This window comes from Lethenteron reissneri, chromosome 28 (genome assembly GCF_015708825.2).
Source record: "Lethenteron reissneri isolate LAM-NWPU_2019-01 chromosome 28, ASM1570882v1, whole genome shotgun sequence".
NCBI lineage: Eukaryota > Metazoa > Chordata > Hyperoartia > Petromyzontiformes > Petromyzontidae > Lethenteron > Lethenteron reissneri.
In genome coordinates this window covers 1,893,510-1,908,465 of record NC_083806.1, presented here as the reverse complement: position 1 = coordinate 1,908,465, position 14,956 = coordinate 1,893,510, and the positions used below count along the sequence as shown (strand labels likewise).

The following is a 14,956-nucleotide window of genomic DNA, read 5'->3' as shown; positions in this document are numbered from 1 at the left end:
CCTCTCTCTGCCTCCGCCCCCCTCTGTCTATTTAAGGCCACCCCACAGAGACGATCACCTCTCTCTGTACCTGGGTTGCTCTCTCTATGTATCTTGGTGATATCTGTCTGCTTATATGTCTGTCTATAGTTTTCTGGTTATATTCTATGTCGCTATTTCATTATACCTGATGATGATTGCTTGTGTTGCAATCGAAACGTCGTATGCTATTATTTAATTTATTATTTTATTTTTATACGTGACTTTACCGAAAAAACCAAAGAATAATTCCTGCAGTCACGAAAGCTCCAAAATTAAGATTGAACTTTAATAGTATTTCCCACAATATAATAAACTATTATAACATTAACATTGCATTCTACTTAATCATCAACTCTGATAACTAACATGGTTAATACTATTTATAATATAATAAACGATTTAAATTATAAACATCACCGTGCTCCCCTCTGCCACACATGCTATTTTATTGCGTGCCTCCCGCTGCTGCTTCTACTAAATGCCAGGTTCATTTCATGGAGGTGGACACCACCCGCATCATAAACGAGGCTGTCCATCTCATCAGACGCTCGCTCTTCTCCCTAAGAGATGGAGCTGCTACTGCAGCAGAAGTAGGGTCTGTAAAATTGGTGCCAAATCCCTTTTGCAGCCGATGGGCTGGTGGAGCAGGGAATGATGACACCGCCGTCTATGTCTACAAAATGGCTGTTCTGCACCCAGGGACTGGGGCGCCACTGTGGAAAAATGTTAACAACGTCGCCTGGTGTACAGGAGGCCATTGGTTCAATCCCAAACCTGGCGCCTGTATATTCGGAATTTGCATATTCTCCCCATGGTCGTGTGGATTTTTCTCTGGGTCCTCCGGTTTTTCCCTCCACATTTAGAAACATTCTTTACAGTATTTGGCTGCTATACATTTCCTCATGATAAGCCACTTCGTTGAGCTATTATTTGTGGCCAGGTCGCTTCTCAAAAAGAGCTATATCGCTCAGTGGACCATACCTGGTAAAATATTTATTGTTTACATCGTAACTTCTCTTTTCTGACTTCACATTTTAGTAGCATACGCAATCACTTCCTGCTTACATTTAGGTCATTCTTCTGTACTCAGGCCCCTAGCATTTGATGTAGAGAGTAGGTTGTGAGTTTTGCTGCATCCACCGTATCTCTCCACACTGGGGAGTGTTCTTCCATATGCTGTAGTGCAGGGTGACAGGAGCAAACAGAGATACTGTGGACGACCGAAAATAGAGGAGCGATGGCACTGGCAGTTGGCGACCTTGTAGCTGACCCTGCTGGCGATGTGAAGTCAGTGGAGGGTAGCAGGGGGAGGTGAGGGAATCTAGCCGAGAATGACAGGCGCCGAGGATGACACGGGCGAGATTACACTGCAGCCGGTGTAGTTTCTTGAGGATACGCAATGAAGTTCGAACTAGGACAGAGTTGCAATGTTTAAGGCGAGATCCGACTATGCTGCAGGCAAGGTTATCGGCGATTTCGGTGGTGGTGAGTGGACGGCAATGACGTGAGTGCCCTGAGGTGGTAGTTACAATATATGATATGGTTCATCTTCTTGGTTCTTTCGGTAAAGTCACGTAGAAGGGAAGTAATAAAATAATAAAAATAAAACATAATAAAACAATTCTCACGACGTTTCGGCCACAACGCAAGCAGCCGTCCTCAGGTGAAAACCAGGTCCGTCGAGGCGACAGAGTCTGAATGAAACAGCACACGAGCTTGGAGCATATATATAAGCTGGGCGCATTGACAAAGGAATTTGCATATCAAAAGGAATTTAGCATATTTATGGGAAATGCAGGAATGTGATTAGTACTGCATATGCATGTGCATTATGCAGGATTAACAGCATCAAAGGGAGCTGCAGTTACTGCTGCTGCTGCAGTTGCTGCTGCTGCTGCAGTTGCTGCTGCTGCTGCACTTGCTGCTGCTGCTGCACTTGCTGCTGCTGCTGCACTTGCTGCTGCTGCTGCAGTTGCTGCCTTATCCATTTTAATATAACACTATGTATTATTCTACCCACCCTAATGTGTATCATACTGCTATATGTTTACTGTACAATTACGACACCATACATTACTCTGCACACTGCACCATGCCAGTGAGTGGAACGCGGTCTGAAAGTCACCGTTAACGTGAACACAATCAGTTAAGATCCGAAATGGTTTATTACGTCCTTCCAATGATTGCTAAGCCAGAATCCATCTTCTCGGTTGAAATTGTCTCTGTGTTTGTATATGTGGATCGCCTCATGAACGAATCTGGCTATCATGAGAGATTCGTTCATGAGGCGATCCACATATACAAACACAGAGACAATTTCAACCGAGAAGATGGATTCTGGCTTAGCAATCATTGGAAGGACGTAATAAACCATTTCGGATCTTAACTGATTGTGTTCACGTTAACGGTGACTTTCAGACCGCGTTCCACTCACTGGCATGGTGCAGTGTGCAGAGTAATGTATGGTGTCGTAATTGTACAGTAAACATATAGCAGTATGATACACATTAGGGTGGGTAGAATAATACATAGTGTTATATTAAAATGGATAAGGCAGCAACTGCAGCAGCAGCAGCAAGTGCAGCAGCAGCAGCAAGTGCAGCAGCAGCAGCAAGTGCAGCAGCAGCAGCAACTGCAGCAGCAGCAGCAACTGCAGCAGCAGCAGTAACTGCAGCTCCCTTTGATGCTGTTAATCCTGCATAATGCACATGCATATGCAGTACTAATCACATTCCTGCATTTCCCATAAATATGCTAAATTCCTTTTGATATGCAAATTCCTTTGTCAATGCGCCCAGCTTATATATATGCTCCAAGCTCGTGTGCTGTTTCATTCAGACTCTGTCGCCTCGACGGACCTGGTTTTCACCTGAGGACGGCTGCTTGCGTTGTGGCCGAAACGTCGTGAGAATTGTTTTATTATGTTTTATTTTTATTATTTTATTACTTCCCTTCTACGTGACTTTACCGAAAGAACCAAGAAGATGAATCCCTGCAGTCACGAAAGCTTTAAATCGAAATATGATATGGTTGGTGTAGCCGTCGAAGGAAGAGATGTAATGGGAGAATTGGAGAGTAGAGCCAGCGATTAATATGCGCGAAGGATGCGTGGAGGTGGCGAGGGGCTGTCTGGTGCCAATCAGGATGGCTTCCGATTTGGAACCATTCAATGAGAGATTGTTGACCCAGAACCACTGCTTGCAAGGCGGCGGTGCACTCTGAGAGCCTCTATAACCCAGAGGCATCAGTGGAATCAACAGATGTAAACAGTAGAGTGTCATCTGCACAGGAATGGCATTTAACACCTGAGCTCTCAATGAGGCAGCCAACAGAATATACCAATAAAGACAACAACTCCACGCATAGCCTTAACAGACTGTTGGGGCGAGTACTATTAGCAAGCACCTATGAAGACTGGCATGGCACACGAGCAGGTGGGTGGGCTGCACCATGCCCAGCCGCCTTTGTCTCTGTAGTGGCGAAGTTTACACACCGCATCAGGTACTTATTTAAGGTTGAGTCGACCTAGGGGAGGCCCAAGATCAGTTCAAATAATCGTTACTGATGTTACCCCATAGCTGTCAACCGCTTATCAATGCCTACCTTATTATAGACCAATTCAGACCTTATTGGTCACCCTGTGCCCTTATAAATCTCAACGTTCATCCTACAAAGTTCCATCACAAGGGAGAAACACCAAAAAATTTACACATTTTTTTAAACTCAATTTCCCTGTACAAGAATACAGGTAAACCGTATGGGTTGACAAGTATGTTACCCGTGAGTGGGAATCAAACTCAGGTCATCGGGTTGATAGTGCAGCACGCTAACTGCTACACTATCGCTCCCACCTGCATATATAAACATTAAAGATCCCCCATATAGCCTTAACAGATCATTGGGGAAAGTGATGTTAGCGAGCACCTATGAAGGTCGGTACGGCACACGAGGGGAGGGGGGTGGCCAGCATCACGCCCGGTCGCCTTTGTCTCCCTGGTGTTCATGTTTACACATCTGCACCAGGTACACACACACATATATATAGACAGTAGAATCCCGATTATCAATCATAATTGGTGCAGGACATCCACAGATGAGTGAGAACCCAGTTAAAGAGAATCCAGTTATTTAAGGTGCTATAAACCACTATAATGGGATGGAGTGGTGGTTTAGTGGTTAGCGCACTGCACTCTGAACCCTGTGACCAGTGCTTGATTCGCAGGCACAGCTTATATCAGTGGCAAACGATATCTGAACTGGTCCTGGGCCCCTGTTCACAACTCCCACTGACCAGCATAGTGAAGTATGGTCAAAACCCCCATGACTAACACAGCACAGAGGCCTTCATCCAGTAGTGAATGGACAAATGACTGTAAATTGTTATAATTAATCACTATATAGCAACAACAAATGTTTAAAACTATAGAATTTCGATTATAAGTATATATTTTTTTCTTCCCAGCTCCAATAACTAGTATCAGGCTTTGCTTGCTTTTTTAAGGGCTTTAACATCACATTGTGAGAGGCGAAATGCCTGATTAACTAATAATGTGCATCATATATTTTTAAGTGTTCAGCATGACCAGGGGTCAGCAACCTGCGGCTCCAGAGCCACATGCAGCTCTTTAATGACTGCTTCGTGACGTTATTTATTGAGGACCACCATATCGTATTCACATGCATTGAGGCTCTTGAAATACAATATTGAGGGGTTTTTTCCCCGAATTAAATAAAAAGTCTCTTCTTGTTATTTTGGTTCCCGACCCCTGAGCATGACAATTGAAACAATTTCTTAATATAATCAAGCTCCAGGACATATTTTTAGGGGGAACGAATATAAACATTTTAGTTCTATGATTCTTTTAGTTATAAACCTGAGCTCAACTATATTTGTGCCAATATTTTTCCATTCTATTCCACCTAGAACATATTAGATGACAGGAAAGCAGCTTTACTCCCTTGTTGAGGCTCTCGAAACTCCCATCTCAAGTACCCGGTCACACTTTATTGAATCATTCCACATGTAAACATGTGTTTTTACGTGTCAAATGGATTGGGGAAAGAGTGGTTGGCTCTTTCCGTTAGAAGGGATTACGCTATGGCATATGATATTTCCCGATGACCAAATTACCCAGAATGCACCTGATCTTGTCAGATCTTGGAAGCTAAGCAGGTTTGAGGCAGGATTGTGCGTGGATGGGTTAATTTAATCTCCCGGTTAAATAAGGATACAAACACTTTGGACACAGGCGTACAGCTGTATTGTGCCGTAACAGGATTTAGAGGAAGTCTGGTGTCCCAGATGTTGACTCAGATGTTCCCCCTGCTACAAATTTAGCATGAGTAATCACGTATTATACTTCTGAAAGACACAGGAGACAGTCAACCCCCAGTGACATCTCTGGAATGTGTTATGGCAATGCGCTTTGTCACATTTTGACATGTGGGGAAAAAATTCATGAATGAAGCTTCAAACTCATGCGGGACTGTCTGAAATAAACAGACTAGGTAAATAACTACAAAACTATAACTATTCGTTGTTTCGGACTGCATCTGCCTTTTAACGTTTACAGTGAATGCATAATTTGACTATGACTACACCCACTGTAATAATTGTTTTATAGTCTGAGCCTTTTTTTAAGTTGTGCAACATCATAAATGCAAATACATGCTGCATTTACAATAGGTACTAGAGCAACGATGTGTAAAACATTAATTAACTGACATTTCATAATAATAATAAACATATACTTCATAGAATTAAAAAATAAAGTTAAATTGTCCCACTGCTCAAACAATCACGGCGTTGGTGCGTATGTTTAATGGTGGCCATGAGTTTGTGGTAATTCTACATCACCATAGCGAGGGCTGGCCTCTCATTGTACGACTGTTGACATCCCACACATTGGTAAATAGTGGCAACCATAATAAATAATCTAACAGTACAATTCATTACTATTAAGTAGATGTCGATAACAATTTTATAAACAGCCAAAATGTATATACTATAGGTATGATCATATATTGTATTATTATTACAATGGAGCAGCTTAAAGTAATGAGATCTATGGGTTGCTGCAGCTTTATGTAATCTAGCTGCTATTTTATACACAATATTCACTCAAAACTAGATTAAATTTTTTAAAAATAAATTCCAGTAAATTCAATAAAAAAATAACTCATGACTAATAAATGTATATCTAAAGCTCTAATATGCATTGTACATGTGTATGGGAGATAACTCTGTGGCCATACTGCCCAGAAAATAATCAGTATGAAGACTAAGCGTGTGATTCATGTTGGCAGGGGACTTATTAAGTCTGGCAGGGTACTCAGTTTGGCACAACCAAGCCAAAAACAATTCATATATTGGACACGTCCGCCAGCAGAGGCTGATTGAACATTTTTGTGTGATCTGACGGCCATAGGACCATGACAAAGGGCATATTCTTCATAAGTCAAATGCACATCTACCCATTGAGGCTGGAGGATCTATTACATATTTTAAAGGGATTCTCCACAGAAAAAGGGGCATTTCCTGGGCAGAACGATGAAACCTAATCCACAATTCACATCCTGAAAAAAGCACCAGCCGTGCTGAAAGATCACTCATGTAGCCGATCCAGGGGCCCATGTGTAAATTCAGGTTTAAATAGGGAGGCATAACTTGCTATTCAGAAATAGTGATTGTGTTAGTCTATTGTAATAGAGAAAAGCAAGTGGAGAGAATAGAATATAGAGGCACATTGCACACACAGCGGATCTAGCGAGAACAGAGAGAGATCGAGGGTAGAGAGAGAATAGTTATAAAACAGAAGACATATAAACAATGACAATTAAAGCAACATCAATACAAACATCACTGATCATTATAGTCCATCATTCTCATGTTTCCCAGAACCATACTATGGCAGCATTCGGAAACTTGGGTTATTATATAAACGTTTTAGTCTCATTTGAAAATGTGGTGGTGGGATGTTAATATTATGTATTGGGCACATACACTGCCCCACGGGCATGCCATGCACAACCTATGATGAGCTCTTTGCGCTGGGATATGCTGATGTCGTGACACCAACACTATCCAGCCCACAGCCTGATTAGTTGGTGCCACTGGAGGATGTCTGGCAGATCTGCTAACTCATCTCAAAATATGAGATTGATTTGAATGGAGAAGCCTTGGTGGAAATCAGATGATTTATGCCAAACATTTTATAGATCCTCTACGACAGTGCGAAATGCCTTATATAATTTAAAAATGAAAATGTATTGTATACAAGCACAGCATAAAAGTTGCCAATTCTCTCAGAAAACTGTACACATGGGGGGATGCTACCATGGTGCAATGGTTAGCAGACTGGACATGCAACCCACAGGTTACCGGTTCAATCCACCCACCTCTGTCCACCCAGAAGTATAAATGGTTACACCACGGTTAGTTGAGTGGCAGGTTGCATGTGGTAAAGTATAGTATGGGTATTCCCACCTCTTCAAAGATATCTGGCCAGCATGGAAGAGTAGGCCAAATTCCTTCTAGAGGAGCTCTCCAGAGCTCCCCCTAGGGGAGGCATGTTATGTTTCCAGTGGCATGAGCAAGTAAATGCTGGGCTGCACCCTTACCGTTATCTTTTTTACTGATCATTTTTATGAACAGTTACTTGTACATGGGGACATCGTGCTTAATGAAGTGTAAGGACTGTATTTGTGTATAGTGGCAAAGTGAATTCACCATACCCTTCAGATCTGTGGGTCACATAACGGCTGGCAGGCACAGGAACCTGCATAAGTCCTGGCCTCCGCCCTCCCGCTTTGGCCTGCTGTCTCTCGAAACCACCACCGTCCTGAGGGGAACCACCACTTGAGAAACTCTGCGCAACTTCAGCTGGCCACGTGCCAGGGCTTAGGGCTGAGCCTGTAAATTTCAAGAGACATAATTTTAAAACATTATAGATAAGAATTGGTGCGGATGCCCTGGGGTTTAGATATGCAAAGGCAGGCTTCTTAATCTACATTCAAAGCATGTGTCAAATTCTAAACACATTTGGGGCCAAATACAGTTTTTCTATTTTAAACAATTTAACTATGTGCACTTATTCATTTACCTAAATAAAATGTTGATGCATCAGGACAGTTTATCCATTGTTAAAATTATTATTTCAATGAAGAAACATTCATCTAATCGTGCAGGTAAAATTTATATTGTTTATGATTTATGGAAATTTGAGGTAAACAAAATACTGTTACATTTAGGATAAAAGGGCAAACAAAACTGTACAAAACAGAACAAGATGGTAAAAACTAGACAAAGTTAATTAATTCTTGAATCAAATTACAGCCCTGAATCTTGACAATTCATTGAATCGCCAGAGACAAATAATTCCATGCATATTATACAGGACAATAAGTAAGAAGCATGGTAAAACTTGAACGATGAAAAGTATTTTAAAGTCAAACATGTTGAAGGAATATTTTTTTACATGCTGGCTGTTAATATGCCACCTGCTCTATGAAAGAAAAACATTTCACCAAATCATGTAGTACTTTAACAATTAAGCAACACTACATAACAGCAACCATTTCAAACTGAGGCACATTTGGTTACATTCCATCCGATCTGGTTTATGGACATTTCTAACAAAAAAATCCACACAATACTGTGCACTGCATAATTTAAATCTTTCCAAGGCAACAGGAGCATGTGACCTTCTTTTGACTATATGCCCTGTTATTTAAAATTGGCAACCCTACATCAAGGTCTTTGGTGACAATAAATATAATTGCACATTTTCCTTCACTTCGGTGGCAACAAATGTAAGAATTACATTTCAGCAGAAGCACAGGCATGCAATTAACCGACGGCTGACATGCAATCTTTTTTCCTGTGTAACATCACCAGGGATTCAATCAAGAAAATGTAATGTAATTGGTGAAGGCACTATTTTGCCCAGTTTTACCTCACAAATATTCATCTATTCATTAGTAAAATTTGTAACGCACATAAATTATGCAGAGGGAGAGGTGGGAGTGAATTCCAGACGAGAGCTATGGCAGAGAAACAACCTCGTCTGGTTCGCGCTACAGGGCTTCACAAGCAGACTCACTTGAGGCAGATTAATCATTAGAAATGAATAGGGGTTAATAATGGCTTTACTCGGTTAAACTATACACGAGTCTCAAGAGCATTTCAATGGTCAGTTAATAGGTCTGCAACCAACAGTAGTAAAATGTTTGCTGTTTTTTCCCAAGCTTTTTGATAGAGATACCGGAGGGTGTCTACAGCACCATCTGCTGTCAAAGTGAAATAGTTCAGTTTGCTAAATCTCGGCTGCATACTTTCCCATGAATTTAAGGTCTGAAATGGCAGTGAACATTACACTGAAAAAAATGTGAAAATGTGGAGTCACTACAAATGCCTCAGACCCATTCTATATATGTGAGTCTCACCAGGTTATAGACACCAGTAATTAATATTAGAGCCGAGAAGATTAGTCGATAACTAGTTGACTTTTTGTGGCCGATTACTTAGTTCCCTTTAAAAAAGTGTCAATCTCCCTTTCAGTCCATGGCTTAATATGAAGTAAGCCATGATATGGATAACGTCACCAAGCCCTGCCCATCACCTCCCGTCCAGCGTCACACCTGTCATTTTTTCTCCGGGTCCTCTTGGTTTTTCCCTTCACATTTAGAAACATGCATTTCTTATTATTTAGCTGCTATAATTTTCCACGTGATAAGCCACTTCGTTGAGCTATCATTTGTGGCCAGGTTGCTTCTAAAAACTAAGTTAATTGCTCAGTGGGCTTTACCTGGTAAGGTATAATTAGTTTAGTTTTATTTGTATATTTTGAAGTAATTTGTTTACCTTTCCTATACTTTGCACTCCTATCATGTTTTTGTAGTGTTTGTTATTCTAACGTACTGACCTGCCCCTACCGGACATGTGAAAGAGCTTTATGGCTCATCGGATTGCTCTATTATAAATATTTTGATACTTTTTTCCAAACTATTTTTCATGATATCCCATTTTCTGAGTAATTGTACCGATAAGCGGCTTAATTAACCATCTACTACCCCAACTATGAATTGATTTCTCTACGCACAATACTGCAGCTGCCAAAAGTAAATTTCAGCAGTACATGAACTCACCAGCAGCCCCCCACTGGGAAGAATGACTGGCGGGGCTAGCCAAGGTCTCCATTAGCTCACCATCAGAGGGCTCAGAAGTCATGGGTTGTCGGACACGCTTCCTCTTGTTAAACAACGGTATCAATGGGAGCCCTGCATATCGTAAAAATATATAAAAGTACCGTTACAATTAAAAAAAAGTAAATGTGCAGCCCTGCAATTTCTGGCTCACGCCACTCCTTGTAGAAGGGCCCTCCATTAGAGGGAGCTCGTGTCCCTCGAGAGAAATGGTTCACGGAACTGTTGCAGATACCTAAACTTTTACTGCCCACAAAACACTATATTACGACTGCCTGTTGCGCAACTTTTTAGATGTTATGTGAGCCAATAAAAAGCAAGTTAATCGTTTTCTTGGCTTTTTAATTAACATTTTATGACACTTTTAAAGTAGTTTTATTATTTTCATTGGTGCATGATGGCCCGCAAAAATGTTGGTGGTTGAAAGTCCCCTGCGGGACCAAAAAGGCTAGGAACTACTGATCTAGAGGGTATATTTGGCCTACTCTTCCATGCTGGCCAAACATCTCGTAAGAGGTGGGAGTACCTCCATTTTACCCCACCACGTGACCTTCCGATTGGGGTGCACCCATTATACTGTTGTGTGGATACAGTGGGATTTAATAAACGTGAGACCACTTCATTGCAAGTCCAATGTGCTTATCATTACACCACAACACGAACATACCATTACACGTTTCAACATATGGTGAATTAAATGTCCAAATGGGTTTAGTGCATGTCACGTGTTGTACCATTTTACAGTGCTCTCGTACCTGAACCTGCTCCACGGCTCTCTGAAAAATCTGGGTTCATTTTATATCTGGTTCTCCCTTACTCTGTTTACAAAACAAGGGGAGAAATTACTTTTTGTATTACATGGTACATCATTATTTTACAGTCGTCTTTTACAGTACAATGTGGATTTATACAGCGTAGAAATACATCTCAAGATGATGTGTAAATGCAGATCATTTTTCTTTTGGAGGACAAAGAACAAACAGTCGAATACTTCAAAGCAAATAATTAAAGGAAATTACTTTATTGTGAAAGAGCTCAAGGAGACATTATATAGGCAGTCAACAAAGGCAGAAAATAAATTGAAGGTCTTCAGACTGTACTTGTAAAGGGAGTTAATTTAGGAGTGTGGACAGCCAGGAAGAGGGAATTCCAGATAACACGGGCAGCAGCAGAGAAAAATAATCCTCCCATTGAACAGATGTTGACAGATGGGAAGTGAGATTTACTCCCTTTCTGTAGGAAACCGAGGACGAGGTGCAATTTGGAAATTAGTTAATATTAAGGGCGAACTGGACGAGTGCTTGTGGAAAATTCATTATCATGATGTTATTGAGGCAGCCTGAACAGGTATGGCACAGGTGTGTGTGTGAGGATGCATTTTAATTATTCTTGAGACGGGAAAGTAGTTGAGGGTGGTATAGGTGAGTGAATATCGTGGTGTATGTTGAGTTGATTTTGCTGGGAGATATAAGATTAATTTACAGGGTTAGTATATGGATAAATATTTATCTCCATAATATGGGTTTTTTTGGGTTATATCGAGTAAATATGTCGTTAAACCCACCACCACCCGACACAGCCAATTAGTAAGGTGTGTCACGTAAACAGAACATGCCAATTTGTTACTAGTACAGCACACCGGTGTGTTGGAGAGCAAATCCATTATATTTACAATCTGAGTACTTAATGCCACATTTATATATTTATGCAATCTAACCCAAAAAAACCTGTATTATGGATATTGGTCGTGAAAGCCTACGTGTTAAACCAAATATTTATGATTACAAATAAGTAACAAGATGACATTTCACTGGCATAAATAATTAAGTCAAGTGAAATACAGCATTTGACTAAATACAATAATAGAACTGCATACATGAGACGTTACTGTAAAAATATAAAGATGTGACTATGATTCTGGATTAATTCCACATGTTTTTCAATTGTTACATGCACACTAACTGCCCTTGCACAAATAACTTTAGATCTTTCTAAAGATACAGATTTGCTGCACACAACAAAATCTAGACTATTGCCACTTTTCATTAAATTGCCATTAGGTTAAAAAAAGTGTCTTGACGGTGTATTTTGAGTCTAACCAAAAACGGATTACACTCGTAATTGCCTCTGTAGATGCACCCATAATACAACCATGCTATGGAAAATCCAAAATGCCTTTCCTTTCACCATCAGAGAAAAAGGCACGGCCAATTGTATGGATTCTATGCAATAAAATTGCCCTCGTCAGGCCTCAATCAATACACACACACACGCGTATTTTATAACACACAAGAGAGAGCTGGCTCTCTGTGCTGTCAGTGCCGGCCACATGCCACGAGGAGATTGCGTGAGTGTAGGGCCATTGTTATGGAAAACCCTCCTTGTCTGCCCATTGACATCCCGCGTCTGAGTGCCACCTCAACCCACCCAAGGGTGGCCCCATTTGAACCAAAGTCACGTGCTCGCCCTTCTTCACCATGGCTCACTTAAAATTTACTCGCAACGGGTCAACCACTCTGGGTACAATAGCATTGAAAGGCTAAATAAAAACGGAAGCATACAATTGGTTTTCTAATTTTCATATTCGCTCCAATAAGTGGTGTCTATTCACACGTGGGCATTTGGTAAATACGCCATAAAAACTGCATTAGATACAATAAAAGCCCTACCCAGAATATATGTAGAGTTAATATGTTTTGAAAATGTTTTAGTGTATAATATGCACGATTTATTTAAGTATTTTTCATCATTAACATGAGCAATACTTTTGAGTGAAACCCCACTTAATAGCCATGAACACAAATACATTGAAAAACCAATTGGAAACAGTTGGGATAAAATGTTCAATATTTCACATGTATTTTACAAATAAAAACCGCACGATAATACTAATTATCAAATGATTAATTACATTATAAAGTGTGGGTATTATTCTTGAAAAGGAAACATTCAGCACAAATGTAAAACATCGCCTCAGATGAAAAAAGGGGTTAGCAGTGGTGCAGCGACATGCATTGTTGTTGGACTGTACTATGATCAACCTGCTATGCTCCTCGCCGTGACCAGAGTGGTTAAGTATTCATACTCTTAGGTTTTTTTCGGTAAAGTCACGTAGGTAAAATAATAAATAGAAATAAAATAAAAATAATAGAAATAAAATAATAAATCACGACGTTTCGGAGGCAACACAAGCTTCCTTCATCAGGTGTAAAAAGGCACAGCAAAATAACTGTAGTTACTTTAGTAATTGTAGTTATTTTGCTGTGACTTCTTACAACTGATGAAGGAAGCTTGTGTTGCCGCCGAAACTGTCGTGATTTATTATTTTATTATTACTATTTTTTTACCTACGTGATTTTACCGAAAAAACCTAAGAGTATGAATCCTTGCAGTCACGAAAGCTTCACATCTAGAATGGTTAAGTATTGTCTAATAGTCATCACGACCAGCAATAGCGTGGAGACCCTCATTTAGCAGTGGATTATGCCCGTGTCAAATTATACAAATCTGGTTTCACACAAATACCGGATTATAACACGCACACCCAAAATTATTATGTTAAATACAAAGGGAAAATGCGTCTTATTATACGGGGAATGCGGTACAATAATTGGATTTTGTTCGAAATTGAATAAATATCGAAAATTCGGCAGCGATTAAATCGCCTCAGGATTCGATATTTTTTTTTTACTCTGCCATTTGGTCCACAGTACTTTTACTATCTCGTTATTTCTATTTACCTTACGGTAAAACCTATATATCGCAGACGACACAACACCTTTAATAAACTCGTACAATATTTAAACAGTCTTAGACGGATCAAATTCAATCGAACCTCAAGCTCACGACACTCCAACGGAATCGAATCGGAGAAAAAGCGCGGGAAACGGCGGGATTGTATTTCATAGACCGCATTAGCCCGATTGGTTCGGCGCGGGCGCACGCGACACGGCCGCCGGGCCGCGCCTATGCGGTCTATGAAATGTCAGGGTGACGTCACGCGCCTCGAGGTGACCTTGATTTTTGTAAACACCGGCACGGTGACCTTGACCCTTGTAGACACCTGTACTTTGACCTTGACCCTTTAAACACCTGGGCAGTGACCTTGACCCTTGTAGACACCTGTTCGGTGACCTTGACCCTTGTAAACACCTGTACGTTGACCCTGGCCCTTGTAGACACCTGTACGGTGACCTTGACCCTTTAAACACCTGTACTGTGACCTTAACCCTTGTAAACACCTGGACGGTGACCTTAACCCTTGTGGACACCTGTACGGTGACCTTGACCCTTGTAGACCCCTGTATGGTGACCTTGACCCTTGTAGACACCTGTACGGTGACCTTGGCCCTTGTAGACACCTGTACGGTGACCTTGACCCTTGTTGACACCCGTACGGTGACCTTGACCCTTGTAGACACCTGTATGGTGACCTTGACCCTTGTAGACACCTGTACGGTGACCTTGGCCCTTGTAGACACCTGTACGGTGACCTTGACCCTTGTAGACACCTGTACGGTGACCTTGACCCTTGTTGACACCTGTACGGCGACCTTGACCCTTGTAGACACCTGTACGGTGACCTTGACCCTTTAAACACCTGTAATGTGACCTTGACCCTTGTAAACACATGTACGGTGACCTTGACCCTTGTAGACACCTGTAGGGTGACCTTGACCCTTGTAGACACCTGTACGGTGACCTTGACCCTTTAAACACCTGGACGGTGACC

General features: G+C 41.1%; 1 long non-coding RNA gene across 3 annotated transcripts; it reads right to left on the bottom strand.

Moving 5' to 3' along the window:
* Window positions 1–3,758: 3,758 nt before the first annotated feature.
* On the bottom strand, window positions 3,759–14,138 carry LOC133348809 (uncharacterized). Of its 3 annotated transcripts, none has more exons than XR_009755835.1 (5): window positions 13,136–13,247; window positions 10,980–11,042; window positions 10,168–10,299; window positions 7,756–7,933; window positions 3,759–4,035 (listed from the first exon to the last, which is right to left on the bottom strand). It is a non-coding gene; the product is annotated as an uncharacterized LOC133348809 (long non-coding RNA). The 3 variants fall into 3 exon arrangements; XR_009755834.1 differs by lacking the exon at window positions 13,136–13,247 and adding an exon at window positions 14,060–14,138 and having other exon boundaries at window positions 3,760–4,035; window positions 10,228–10,299; XR_009755833.1 differs by lacking the exon at window positions 13,136–13,247 and adding an exon at window positions 14,060–14,138 and having other exon boundaries at window positions 3,762–4,035.
* Window positions 14,139–14,956: the final 818 nt, after the last annotated feature.